This window comes from Polypterus senegalus, chromosome 11, assembly GCF_016835505.1.
Source record: "Polypterus senegalus isolate Bchr_013 chromosome 11, ASM1683550v1, whole genome shotgun sequence".
Lineage (NCBI taxonomy): Eukaryota > Metazoa > Chordata > Cladistia > Polypteriformes > Polypteridae > Polypterus > Polypterus senegalus.
Genome location: NC_053164.1, coordinates 69,078,116 through 69,091,947, shown reverse-complemented (window position 1 = coordinate 69,091,947; position 13,832 = coordinate 69,078,116). Strand labels below are relative to the sequence as shown.

At 35.5% G+C, this 13,832-nt stretch overlaps 1 pseudogene; it reads right to left on the bottom strand.

Moving 5' to 3' along the window:
* Nucleotides 1-280: 280 nt before the first annotated feature.
* Nucleotides 281-3,260, bottom strand: LOC120539142 (annotated as a pseudogene).
* Between the last annotated feature and the right edge of the window lie 10,572 nt (nucleotides 3,261-13,832).

Sequence of the window (13,832 nt, the reverse complement as noted above, 5' to 3'; positions counted from 1 at the left end):
TACCAGTTTAGCACATTCAGTGAACTATTTCCAGGTTCTGCTAAACAATTGTATTTATGGATTAGACTCCTTTAGTCCATTCTGCCTTTGTCTACCTGTTGCAAGCACTAACCTTCATTTATAGTCCTTAGTTAGGCTGCTTGAAGATATTTTTCTGATTTCTTTAGTTAGAAATCGCTTGTATGTGTGTAAGTTAAATAAAATCTATAGTCACAGAATTGCAAAGTTATTTTTCAACTCTAGTTACATATACTATAGAGAATAAAACAAATTAAATAAATGTTTGGCATAACATTTTTTATTTTTATCAGATTTTCAAAAATACAGAATTTAAACAACTCTTTATAAGAGAGGTAATTTCATATGCTACTTAAAAGTATGTTCATTTTAATGATACCATACATTAATTTCAGTTTTTCATATTATTCATTGTCCTTAGCATATTTGTGAAAAAGATCACCAACATCTTCTTGAGAAACTTTAAGCCACCCATTTTCACGCATATGGTACACTGTAAAAGAAAGTATTTAAAGAATTATTTGAAGAAAGATTTTACTCAGTTCAAGCAATTCAGCAATTTACTAAAATCTGGCTTGAACATACTAAAGAAAGGGTAACGCTAATATTCTCACTATTCTACTATAACTACAAAACAGTCTCAATGCCGCTTAATTAAATTTACGATTGAGGAAGGGTGGATGTTATCCCGATGACACTGGTTATAATTCAGAAGTCAACCATGGATGGGACACAAATCTATCATGGAGCACAGTTAAGTACAAATGGCCAATCTAAAGTCACTACTGCAGGAAAAATAAAACAGAGCACCCAAAGAAAATCCCATAAAGATGTGTTGAGAAGGTGCAAACTCTAAACAAACTGCAGCCATGTTGAAGCTAGTATCGGCAATCAGACTTAACCTTGGAAAAAGTCTGGAAGGCAAGACTGTTCACTGTATGGTACCTTAATGCCAATATCCACAGTCTGTGACATGGAGCTAATTTTGAATCAGCATTATAATGCTTCTTAGAACCTGCTTTTACCATTGATTGATTGAAGATTTGTAGAATGCACAAGTTAATGTGGTTCAACATCAACTGCTTTGAGAATTCTTGAAAATTTGTTGTAGGATACATCAGTAGAAAGAAATATCTCTCTCAATTGACAAAGCAGTGACTAAACCTCAAGACAGGATGGCCTCACTACAGTGAAAGCTGAGATCATGGGTATACTGAATATTCAGTAGGTGGACCTCATTCTCTGTTTTTATTTTCAGGCATTTTCTCCAAGTATACATACAATCTGGTTATAGACCAAAGCCACGGAGTAATACTATATGTCAGAATCTCCTGTAGTGTGAGTGTATACTGTATGTAGTTGTTTATTCATGCATCATGTAATGGACTTGTTTGTGTCCTGAAACAATTAACATAAAGTTAGCCATTTGATTTTCACAATTCTAAGTTGAACTTATTTAAAAATAAATAAACTGGAAATTGAATTTTTAAAAACATTTCATTAAACTCATTTCTATTGTTTGAAAACAAACATAAAATACAAAACTTACTGTTAACTGTGCCACCAGAGTAAGCATCACGATGAGTTGCATGAAAATTGCACGTTGTGCCAAATCATATGCTTCTTTCACGGAAAGATCATATCTGTGTCCACTGTCCATGACGCCATAGGCATAAGTAGAACCAGATCCAGTTGAAAACATGTTTCCAGACAACCTCATACCCGAGTCATCTACATAGTACAATCCAGGGCCCTGGCAGCATAAAGACAGGACTCTTATTATTCAATACTGCAAAACAAAATCATTGATGCTGATTTACACTGGTTAAATTTCTTTTAATGAGAAAAATGTTTAAATTCAATTTATTTCAAAGATCCAGTCATAGTTTACATCCTATTTAATCTAATGCAGGGTTATGGGTTTTGGAGGATATCCTAGCAACACAAGGCATAAAATCAACCAGACCTGGATAAAGACACTCATGCTCTTATCCACACAAATCCAGTTCAATGTCTAATCTAATCTGATCTAGCATGCATGTCCTTAGGATGTGGAGGAAAACTGGAGTTCCCATAGAACCCTTGGGCACAACTTACATATGCTGTCACTGAACTGGAAACTGAGCTCAGGGCTCTGTAGCTCTGTGCCAGCACTGCTCATCATTGTGTTATAGGTCTTGCCACATTTAAAAAAGTATTACTAAATTATGGTGATCTAAAGGCACAAACTTTGGGAATTTAGTGCATTTAACACAAAAATCCCATGATCAGTAAATCTGTACCAGTCACCAATTACAAAGAGCACATACAAAACATAACCTCAGTATAAAATATATTGTCATCAACCTGAATGCATTTTCCTCATATTCAATTAAACATTCAGCTTTTTCTCTGAACAATTAAATATAATACTGCTAGACTGATTTTTTTTGTGGATTCCTACATTACTGCTTATATATTAAATTGTAAGAATAAGAAGGGCAAAAAAGTACTTAGCTAACCTTTTATCCCAGCCGCAAATCATTGTTCCCATAGATAGACCCATTCCTCTGTACTCTGACACCATATTTGCAAGTAATTTTGAAGCTGCTGATACAGAAATCCTTTCTTTATTTCGTAGTTTATAAATTCTGTTAATGACAAAAATACCAAATGTATTAGGTTTTTCAAAGATTTAATTAAAAAAATAATTACTTTAAATACTCATCCTCACAGTTTTTTCAATCATGTGATATTTTTACAGAAAATAGTTTTACTGTGTTTGCTCCATAGATGGGTATCTAAAAGAGTCTTCAGTTACATTTCTTATCAAAATGACAGTAAATTTGGTAAGTATATTTTTTCTTTTGCTCAACATAAAGCATTATCATAGGTTTTGGTGCCTATTCAAGCATGATGTGTTTATTGTAAAACTATGAAATAACATATTGTTAAACTCCTGTGAAAAATGTTTTTTTTCTCATTTAGAGTGTGATCTTAACTTCTGTCTGCTTTGTCTCTTGCTTCCCAGAACACTGAATAGAATAATTGTATGTGTGCATACTAATATTATTATGAATGGATTCTACTTCTAAACACATATCTGTAACTTAATATTTCAGATATTAACATGTACTACATGTGCTATTGATACCTGCATTCCTTTGCCAACACCCTTTCCCAAAGACACAGTCTGCGGCACTGCCTGACATTGTTCCCAGCAGATAAGGGTTGATCTCAATCACTTTTTGAATCCCTGAGTGCCTTTAAAAAGAAAGAGATATTTGTGGTGTTTTGCTGACTAATTCTTTTCACGCACTTTATCTCTTTAATGCATTTGAATAAAAAGCTGCATGGAATGTTAAAAAGAAAAATAATATTACACAATGTAATAAAATGTAACAATTTGCATACAAATAAAAGCAATGTCAGTGTTAAAATGAACACGTAATGTGTCACTGGGCAACAATACAAAATTATATTATGTATTACAGATACAATATAATTTTTTCGATTCTTCAGTTCAACACATTTTCCTATTTCATGGTAGACCAAAATAAGCACTGAAGAGAATGTGTTTATTCTTTTAGCCTAAACAAAAACGGGGAAAAAATCAGTAACAGCAACTCTAAGGCTCCTCAGAATTATTGCTTCTGGCCCAGCTTCCCACAGACTTGAAGCATACATAGTGGCCAGCATAGCAGCCAGTTGTTTAGAATAAGAACTGTTTTATGACATTTATATGATTACAATAAACACAGGAATTACTTATATATGATCCAGAGGAAGCTCTTGAATCTACAGCTACCATCACCCCATGCTGAAACTTGAAAGCCAACGTAGTCGTTCCGTGGTACAACTGTATTTTAACCTCTCCTTCACCAGATGTAAGAGGATTTAGGAATTCAACAGGCTGTAAAGAAAACAAATTGCAGAGTCTTTACTTGTAAAGTGTTCATAAATGTATACAGAATGAAAATAAAATTAAACGTGAATTATGCTGTGTAAATATCTATACAAAGTTTTTAATTGACCCCTAAGTTTCATTACTGCACATACAGTGCAGATCAGTAAGACGTACATTACAGTGTTTTATTTAGATGGACACTCCTCAGTCCGTCCAGGTATCAGAGAGAAATGATTTAACGTGAAGTCAAATCATTCAAAGAAGCTAACATATCCAAAGGGTTAGCAATGGTTCAACACGTTTAGCACATACACAGCTGAATAGTTTTAAAAATAGTCTAAAAAGTAAATCTGCCCTAGCTGCACACTGCTATCTTGTTACAAATTATTTAAACAAAATCTTCAGTTTTTCAAAGAAAAAGAACAATGTTAATGTCAGCAAACTCTGGTAAATTAAATCGCGTGTTTCATTCAAGTTTTTGAATGCGTTCATCCAACAAGTTGCATTCGCTGTTAACACAACATTCGCACGTTCTCGCCGAATAATACAGGAAAAATAACCTTGTTAACATTAATTTATCAGGTCGGTCAATTCAAAGTTTACTTTTAAGTAATACCAGTTAAATCATATAAATAGTCAGCAGCTGTTTAAAAAGTATCAGCTTATTAAAATGAATACTTGATTTCTATTTGAGACAAGTGAAAGTATTTGAAATTGAAACACAAAACACTAAAACCGTACTCACATCCAATCCTGCAGCCACTGCAAACTGGTCGTTCTTCAAAGCAAAGTCATAACGATTGACTTTTGATGAACTTCCACATAATTTATTCGTATATTTCTCATTTGTCCAGTCTTTAACTCCACACACATCCAGAAGAGCCATTTTTCGTACTCACTGTAAAATTTCTACATCCGTATGAAACTGAAAGTAAGTTATGCCATTTGTAACAAACCACTGAATACATTAAAGGCAGTTATTTGCAAACGTATCTATTGTGCACAACGAACAATATATTGCACCTTTAATTATGCCACACTTTTATACAGTAAATTATTAATTAATTTGCAAATAAAGATATTGTAGGCTACAACGTTACCTTTAGAATATATAGCATTTACAGTGGCCATTAAATGATTAGAGCGCATTAAAGAACACGTGCTAATGCATATTTGTTTTGCGTATGGTAAATACTGAATGTAGATATAAGGGTATTCCTTAAAAATTTCGCATTAATAGTTAACTTTTAGCTGGTAGTTTTCTTGACGAGAACGCACATTTCGGCAATTTTGCAGAGTCACGTCATCAGTTGCTTGGTAGACTTGATTTGTTCATGTTGACCCAGCGTACTACGACCGCAGGGATCCCAGTGTAATAAATATGCTTTGCCTAAAACCTATCAATACGTGTACGTACGGAAGCGTATTAGGGCCACGTTGAAAAAAAATATTCCGTGAGTACTGTACAAAAGTAGAGGAAAATCTTGAAGCAAGACAAGTTCAAAGGGGAAAAGAAATTGCCATGACATATCAGGTTTACTAAGTTTTTACGTGATTAGGCTGTCATATCAGCTACAGTAAAACAATGCAATGTCATGTCATTTTCTAACCTTATAAATTCAGATCGTAGTCGCGTGGGATGCTGGAGCCTATCCCAGCTAACATAGAGCTCAAGGAAGGAACGCATCTTTGATAGGGCGAACACACACACACACGCACACGCATTTCGAAGCTTCGATTCACCTAACCTGCATGTCATTGTACAATGGGGTTGATTTCCACAGCTCGGTCTAGGCGGATGCCCCTTCCTCCCTAAAACTCCAGGTGCATCCCTCCCCAAGCCCCGCGTAAGATGGAAGAGGATGGGGACCTAGAGTGTTTGGCTACCATTGAACCTCTATAAACAAGCGAAACTGAATATGTGATGTTCTGAAATTTTAAAATAATTAGGCAATTGGCTGTAAGGGATTTCAGAGTTTCTTCAACTTTGGGGCAAACTAATTTCATTAACCTTGTTTAATCAGTTATAAAATGATTTTGGCAAAGTGAAATTCAAAATTCAATAAACTCATCTTTACATATTAAATGTACATATAATCCTTCATCAAACCTTTTTGCATTCTGTAGTTAGCCAGCCTGTAATCTTAGATTTTGGTAGATCAACAAAGGCTGTTAAATGTATAAAGCATACAATGTGACTAGACATTGTTTATAACCTAATTATTTCAGTAGGTTTTGCAGTAACTACAGTGCCTATTAGTTGTATAGACTAAAAATGCAAAAGCAGTCTTATTATTTAAAGCTTTCTAACCTTTATATTTTTATAGTACACAGCATGTTGCTGATTTCTTAGGCACTCCTTTGTTATTTTTTATCCATATTTAATCCTTATAGTTTTCAAAATTAAGTAATCAGAAGAAATTTCTGAAATACTCAAAGCTGTTTAAATGCATTAGTTATTCGAATATTACTTTAAAATGAGAAGACATTTAATCAATATGACAAAGTGTGTCCACAAAGACAAAACTGAAATGTATTTAATAAAAATATTGAGACATTTTTGGTGCTTCTTAATTTTAAAATGTTAAGGTTTTGGTGCAACATTATGACAACTGCCATGCATTGTTTAATCTCCATTTTTGAAGTTTGATTTTTTTACAATGAAATTTTACAATGATTTTCTACTGTTTGTATGATCATGATGGAAGTGTATCTTTTTCTTTTACTTTTTCACAAGTGAACTATATTTAGTATTAGGACCTTTTTCTTTGAAGTATGTGCTGTATAATATTATTACAGTGGCTAAGAAAAATACAGCTACTTTTCACTTATATAGCACTTAGTCATTAAACAGTACATTGCCTGGGGTCACTCCGAAAGTCATTTCTATTTTCTTTCTATCCCATGTATCTAAACCTTTCTTTTGAAAGATTTGTGCATCCTGTACTATTATAAAGTACCTGATATGTTTGGTGTTCTCAAAACCCAAAAATAATGCAAAGTAAGTACAAAGAAAATGATCATAACAGTTTCCAAGTTTCTGGTTTATTTTGTGTCTAACTGTTATAACTTCAGTTAAAGCAACATACTTTTCATCAGTACAATGTTCAAAAATCAATGTCTAATGAGCCAATAAACATTGCAGAAATTAAATCTGACACTAAATATTTGATGCAAAATGCTAGATGTAGTGCAGAGACACCTAGAAAGATTGCTTACAACATAACCACAAACAAAAGTGTATTTATTTGTGCATTTGCATAAACCTACTATATTATTTTGAGTTATGTTTTATTCTTTAGAAATGCTTTGTCGTTTAATCTTAGGATGAAAAATCTGTAAATACTTTGAAATAATACTGTCTTTGTTTTTCAGAGTTAAAATTGCAAGTAAAGGTTCCATTTAAAAGTTCTCTCCATCTTACAGCAAAATCTTTAAAAATATCGTAAACTTTTTTTAGCTTTCATAACTTCTACAAAACAGAGAAAACTTTCAAAATACATTGAATATTGTATAATTTTAAAATTGTTAAAGGTTTAAGGAGTTACTGTTATGCAATTTTCATTTTCATTCATTCATTCATTCATTTTGCACTGCTTATCCAAAGCTGGGTCATGGGGTAACAGTCACAGCAGTGAGACCCATACATCCTCTTCCCAGCCACACTTGCCAACTCATACTGTGGGATCCCAAGACATTCCCAGGCCATTTAGGAGCTATAATCCTCCCAGCAAGCCTTGAGTTTTTCCCAGGGTCTCCTCCCAGCTGGTTGTGCCTGTAAAACCTCCACAGGAGTTGTCCAAGACACATCCTTATCAATTCAATTGGCTCCTCATGATATGGTGGGTCAGCAGCTCTGCTCTAGGCCTCTCCCGGATGTCTGCGCTTCTCACCCTGCCACCCTCTGGATAAAGCTCATTTCGTATCCTTGCACCCACAATCTCATTCTTTCAGTCATTACCTAAAGCTCATGTCCATAGGTCCATAGATCGACTGGTAAATCGAGAGCTTTGCCTGTTGACTTAGCTCATTCTTCACCACTACAGATCAGTACAGCAACTGTATATCTGTGTCCACCACCTCAATCCATCTCTTGATCTCACCATTTTTTCCTATCACTCATGAACAGGACCCAGAGGTACTACTGAAACTTCCTCACTTGAGGCAGTAACTCACCTTCCATTCAGAAAGGACAGTCCACTGATGACCATAGCCTCAGATTTAGAGGTGTTGATCCTCATCCCTGCTGCTTCTCACTCAGTCCCAATACATGCTGGAGTTCACAGCCCGATAAAGCCAACATGACCATGTCATATACAAAAATGTGTGATCTGACGTGACCTCCCCAACAGTGCCTTGATATTCCATCTATTAAAAACACACAAGCAGGACAGGAGACAATTGCCACACCCACTGATATTTTTCCAGGTATGCCAACAAAGCTGTCACTGTGATTATACAGGGACCAAGTAGTTCTTTTAGGATCCCTGGATTCCCATACTCTCTCAACACTCTCCACAGAATCACTCAAGGAACACAGTTATATGCCTTCTCTAAATCCACAAAACACATGTAGATCGATTGGGCTTACTTCCATGTCCCTCCAGAATCCTTATGAATGTAAAGAGCTGGTCCACCATTCCACATCATGAACAGAATCCACATTGATCCTCCTGGATCTGACTGGGCAGAGTCTCCTTTCTAGTACCTCAATATAATCTTTCCCAGGGAGATTAAGGAGTTTGGCCCCTGTGAGTTGGAGCACACCCTCCTGACCCCTATTTAAAAACTGGGACCACCACTCCAGTCTACCACTCCAGGGGCACAGCCCCATTCACTATGCAAAACAGAAAAGGTGCATCAGCCAACATCCCCCAATGTCCACAGCCTTCTTCATTTCTGGGAAGAAATCATCCACCCCTGAGGCCTTGCCACTGCAGAGCTAGTTAACTACATCAGTGATTTCCCTCAGGAAATGGGCATTTATCTCGCATCAGCTTCAGGCTCTGCTTCCTCCATAGAGGGTGTGCCCATCAGGTTCATGAGCTCCTCAAAGTGTTCCTTCCACCACCAGATAACATCCTTAGTCCGAGTCAGCATTTCTGCACCTTTGATGGAAACAGCCTGCATGAATCTCTGCCTTCTCTTTCTGAGTTGCCTGATGGTTTGCCAGAATTTTCATTTTGATGAATTAACAATTAAGATTTCGATAAGAAAATTACTTTTAATGAATTCGGTATTCAGGTCTGATGCCACAGCTGGGCCAAGGGAGGCTGTTCCTTTAATTTTGTTTAGACTTATTGATCATTGACTCTTTAAAAGATGTGATTATTTCAGGTATGTCCATGTACACGTAACAGTCTTATATTATCAAAGTTTCAACTAAATGATTATTAAAAGCAAATTGTGTATCATCTCATATTTAGTTTTTCTGTGATTCATTCTTGTGTTGGGGTATTTCAAATAAATACAATAAACCCAAAATATATTACAAATAAAAACTGCAGCCATTACGTATATAGAGAGTATAATTTGATCTCATATACTGTACTAGAGGTGACTGTAAAATAAATTGTTTTGTATTAAAGCCCCAGGTGGAAATATTTGTTGATTAAGTGTTTACTGCTTAAGAAATGAACCAGTTCTGGGAAATAACTTTATTTTAAGCATAACAGTTGATAACAGTCTTCTTACTGAAATCTGTCTTAAAATGATGTTTTTCCTGTTGCCATTAATCATGTATTTGAAGCAGAGGATACATTTAATTGTAAATGGTGAAATTAATAGAGTTATGTTAATGGTGAACTTTGAATATCTCCAAAAGTCTAGGTTGATTCACTTGTTATTTTAATATTAGAACTAAATCAAACAAATTCATTTACTGATTTTCTGCTCCTTTCTGCTCTATTCTTAATCAAATTCAGGAACTTTTTAAAAAAAATTATAGTAAGTAATCTATCTAGTTTATGTAAATATTCACCTAGATGGTAAGTGGGCACACTCAGCAGAAGTGTTCTATCCTAGATTGATTCTATAAGCTAAATCCAAATTGTGAAAGGTCCTACACGCTCTCATAATCATACTTTTAATTCAACTATGACCCAAGGTATTCCCTTGCTTAATACCCAAAATGTTGCACTTTTTATGAAATTTCACACTGGCTTTTGCCCCATTCACTGAATAGAAAGCATATTCTCCTTGTATAGTGCCTTTTGTAATGAAAAAAAGACCTCAAAGGACAAAAGGCAAAAATGCACTTGGAGATAAAATAGCCCAGGGAAAAGGCAAAAGATTGGTTGTTAGAATTGCTGGGTTTTCAAACTGAATACATTATAGTCATAACTGTATTGACTAGGAAAGAAAAAGTCATATCTTATGTTTTAAAGAAAAGAAGCATGAGAATAGACATGGTAAGAAAAGTAAAGCTAAGGTCAAAACTAAAGACAAGAAAACAATCATCAAAACCATTAATGCTGAGCCAAATATCCAAGTATTAATTTGAGCAGAATTTTAATACCATTGCACAGTCCCGATGCATCATGGGGTGCATTACCATTGTAACAGGTGACACAAAACCCTCATCTTGGCAGCACCTATAATCAAAACAAAATGGTGTAAACAAGGCAACTTTTAAATAAATCTTCCAAATAACAAACTAATGTCAAAATGTAATCTCTGCACAAGAAAACTCAAGCAATGACATATAATAGAATTTTTAGGGCTTAAGGAAAACCCAGGAAAAAATAGATATTCACTGCAATACTGATCAGCAAACACAAAATAAAAACAAGAATCAAGTTCATTGTCTTAGCCAATGTTTATTGCCAGAACTAGAAATTCATGTCCCTGAAAAGCAATTATATTGTGAGAAATTCATTTAAAATAGTTCATCCCAAAGCTAGGTTGTAGGCAGTAGGGGTCACTATCATTTAGGGCTGGTGAGAGTCATATATCAAGCGATGTGGCTATATCCAGGTGCACATTACACAAAATGGCAAAGCATGTGAAAACAAGATCACAGTAAAATGATAAAATCAAAACCTTTGATAAAAATGCCTCTTAAGAATTCCAAAAATATATACATGAAAAACCTTTCCCTTGAGCCTAATGCTGGCCCAAATATACATAAACACAAATATCACAAACATCAAATATGAGAAGGAATTATTATGGAAAGATTAGAGAAAGAAAAACTCTTACATTAGTTTAAATTCATTTTGAACATACACACAGCTATAGAGACAGTGATCTAATTATTATCATTAATGCAAAGAAATGTATCATTATCATCATCATAAGAATAAGGGTCTGTGGTTATACATGACCATGAGCAAATTTCTTTTGTACTTCTGAGTATTTTCTGGTTCTTTCTAAACCTGATGACTTAAATCAGAAAAAGGCCCAGAATGTGTATGGCCCGATGACTTCTAACAAGACGACACTCACGTTAGACCATGAAGACACAATAGTAGCAGCAGTGTAATGTAACTCCCTCCTTTTATCATCTTATTTTAATATTACTTTTTCCCAAAAGATCTGGAGAATTTTCACACTCATAGCAGTTCTGTAGTATCACAACTGTAAACCTACCTAATTGAACCAATGCTACCTACAGGTGAAAAATCCCCAGTGTACTGAAAGAACAATATGGCAAATTTCCTCACTCTCGTGGAAGGGACAAGATCATATTTTTCTGCACCATGTAAGAGTGTAGAGAACAAACAGATTGTTTTGTGTAGCTTGTGTAGCCTATTTCTAAGCTGCCTTTCTTAAGTAAAATCCTAGAAAATGCAGTCATTACGCAGCTAAATGATCACTTGAATAAACACTCTTATTTTTGATAAGTTTCAGTCAGGTTTTGGAACTAAACTGGTTAAAGTAGTAAATGACTTGCGGGTTAATGCGGACAGAGGCCATTTGTATGTTCTCATCCTCTTAGATCTGAATGCAACATTTGATACCATTAATCACAATATTCTTATAAATTGCCTTAGTCAGTGGGTGGGTCTCAACAGGTAGAAAATTCTTTCTTAGTTGTGGTAATTATACTTCAAAGACCCATGATATTCTATATGGTGTCCCACAAGGATCTATCCTGGGTCTGCTGCTGTTTTCCATCTACATGCTTCCATTAGGTCAGATTATCTCAAGGCATAATGTGAGTTATGCTGATGACACACAACTGTATTTATCAATAGCACCTGATGACCCTGACTCTCTTGGTTCACTGACACAATGTCTCACTTGTGTTTCTGAATGAATGAGTAGTAATTTTCTCAAACTAAATAGGGAGAAATCAGAACTCTTAGTGATTGGCAAAAACTGATATAATGAGGGTATTACAAATAAACTTGATCCATTAGGCATAAAAGTCAAGACAGAGGTAAAGAATTATGGGGTAATTATTGACTCTGACCTAAATTTTAAACCACATATTATCAGGTTACAGCATTTTTCACTTAAGGAATATAGCAACAATTAGGTCCCTTATAACTTTGCAAGATGCTGAAAAATTAGTTCATGCTGTTGTTTTAGTCGACTAAATTACTGTAATGCACTCCTCTCAGGACTACCCTAAAAGACATCAATTGGCTGCAACTAGTGCAGAATGCAGCTGCTAGAATCTTAACTCGAAAAAGAAAATCCGAGCACATCACTCCAGTTTTGATGTCACTACATTGTTTACCTGTGACATTTAGAATTGACTTTAAAATAGTGCTTAGTTTACAATGCCTTAAATAATCTCGCTGCATTCTATATTTTGGAATGCCTTTCACCTTAGATTCCAAATCGTAACCTTAGATCTTCAAATGAGTGTCTGCTTAAAATACCATGAGCTAAACTTAAAGAAGTGGTGAGGCAGCCTTCTGCTGTTATGCACCTCAAATTTGGAATGGCTTACCGATAGAAAGTCGCCAGGCTAATACAGTGGAGCATTTTAAAAACTGCTAAAACTCATTATTTTAACATGACTTTCTCATAGCTTCATTTAATGTAACCCTGATATTCTGCATATGAATTGATTTATAATTTTATCATGATTCTGCAATTCATACTAACCCCTTCTTTCTTTGCTGTTCTTTTTCCGGTTCTGTGTGGTGGCGATTTGCTCCATCACCACCTGATCAAGACACCATACAGTCGCTACATTGATGGATGGAAGGCCATCATCAACAAATTCCTTCACGTGAAGCATGAAAACCATGAGGACTGATTGAGATCATTTATGTTAGGTATATTATCTTATGTATTATTATCTGCTGTACCTGGAAAGCATGAAACAAAGTTCTACACTTTTCAGTAAATTACTTTACCTCATAATTCCCGATACAGTATTTCAAAGAAAACAAGCAAAGCAATGTGTGCATAGAAAATTGGAAGACATATTTTACATTCAATTTACTGGAAACACTTTTCAATCAGACAAATACAGTACATGTTATGATGCATGTATGTCTTTGGATGTTATTATCCATCCATCCATCCATTGTCGAACCCGCTGAATCCGAATAGGGTCACGGGGTCTGCTGGAGCCAATCCCAGCCAACACAGGGCACAAGGCAGGAACCAATCCTGGGCAGGGTGCCAACCCACCACAGGACACACACAAACACACCCACACACCAAGCACACACTAGGGCCAATTTAGAATCGGCAATCCACCTAACCTGCATGTCTTTGGATTGTGGGAGGAAACCGAACGCCAGGAGGAAACCCACGCAGACACGGGAGAACATGCAAACTCCACGCAGGGAGGACCCGGAAGCGAACCGGGTCTCCTAACTGCGAGGCAGCAGCGCTACCACTGCGCCACCATGCAGCACTAGTTAACATATTTCATAATTCAAATACTGACATAGTCATCATGGTGTCACATCAGATTGGTTTTAAATCCCAGGCACTGTCTGTGTGGAACTTTTACATTTTG